We start from the raw sequence: 1,698 nt of genomic DNA on the forward strand, positions 1-1,698 counted from the left end.
CGCCTGCGCTCACGTACGTGCAGGGGAGCACTAATCACAAGGCTGACTCTGATGTGACGTCATCATCTCAGCAACAACGTTCTCGAGGAGTTGCTTACCCGGGTCCTAGTGCCGCCGGATACTGACAGTTTTGAGCGAATAAATCTGTGGCTCTACAGCTGGTGCAAAACTACAATTTGACAGGGCATGCTGGAATTTGTAGTTTTGCAACAGCTAAAGAGCCACAGGTCAGGGAACACCGCCCATATCATATTTATCCAAAGCTATGAGCCCATGTGATCTCCAGCCCCAGTGTGGTGAGAGGCTTAGTGGTACAGTTGCCACGCATGCTTTTCTGATAAATGGGATTCGTGCACAGAACTTCACTGAACCTGTATGGTTGCCTTGGTAACTATACTGCCGAGCGTGGCCTGTGTCACCTCCACACTGTGGCTGAAGATCATGTGGGCTCACAACTGGGCTTACGCTTTAAAGGAAAATGCTCATCTGTTCACCCACTCTAAACCCGATACACCGAGTTATAGTGTGGGTGAACAGGAGACCGATGCAGGGTTTCTGACCTATATACGTACCTGAAGTCCGGTGCCTGGTCCCTCTGAAGTTTGGCTTCTTCCAGGGCTGAATTGCGTGCCAGAGGCGGCCGCCGGCTGGATTTGAATATTCATGGGCGCTGGTCACGTGAGTGCTCAATAGGCACAAACGCTTACGTGACCAGCGCCAATAAATATTCAAATCCAGCCGGCCTGCCTCCTCTGGCATGCAATTCAGCCCTGGAAGAAGCCGAACTTCAGAGGGACCAGGCACTGTATTTCATGTACGTATATAGGTCAAAAACCCTGCATCGGTCTCCTGTTCACCCACACTATAACTCAGTGTATCGGGTATAGTGTGGGTGAACGGGTGAGTGTTTTCCTTTAAGGGCTTATTGACACTACAGGATCTCAGCCCGCAGATATTCTGGGCAAAGATTTGGTCTGGTGCTGGAGCAGGTGCCGGAAAACATGGCACAAGGACCATTCGGACATGCACCATCTCAATAGACAGCAGTGCATTTAACCCCTTAAGGACGCAGCCCTTTTTCACCTTAAGGACTGAGCCCTTTTTCGCAATTATGACCACCGTCACTTTACAAATTAATAACGCGAAAACACTTTTACCGAATAATCTGATTCTGAGATTGTTTTTTCGTGACATATTCTACTTTATTTTGGTGGTAAATTTTCGGCGTTAATTGCATCCTTTTTTGGTGAAAAATCCCCAAATTTCATGAAAATTTTGAAAATTTAGCATTTTTCTAACTTTGAAGCTCTCTAATTGTAAGGAAAATGGATATTCCAAATAAATTTTATTTTTCTTCACAAACACAATATGTCCACTTTATGTTGGCATCATAAAATGGACATACTTTTGCATTTTGAAAAAATTAGAGGGCTTCAAAGTAGAGCAGCAATTTTCAAAAATGTCATGAAAATTGCTAAATCTGAAGGGACAGATGTTACAGAACTACAACTTCCAGCATGCCTGGGCAGTCGAGGCATGCTGAGAGTTGTAGTTTGGCAACATCTGGAGGGCTACTGTTTGGGCACCACTGTAACAGTGGTCTCCAAACTGTAACCCTCCAGATGTTGCAAAACTACAACTCCCAGCATGCCCGGACAGCCTCTGGGCATGCTAGGAGTTGCAGTTTGGCCCCCCTAG

This window comes from Hyla sarda, chromosome 7 (assembly GCF_029499605.1).
Source record: "Hyla sarda isolate aHylSar1 chromosome 7, aHylSar1.hap1, whole genome shotgun sequence".
Classification (NCBI taxonomy): domain Eukaryota; kingdom Metazoa; phylum Chordata; class Amphibia; order Anura; family Hylidae; genus Hyla; species Hyla sarda.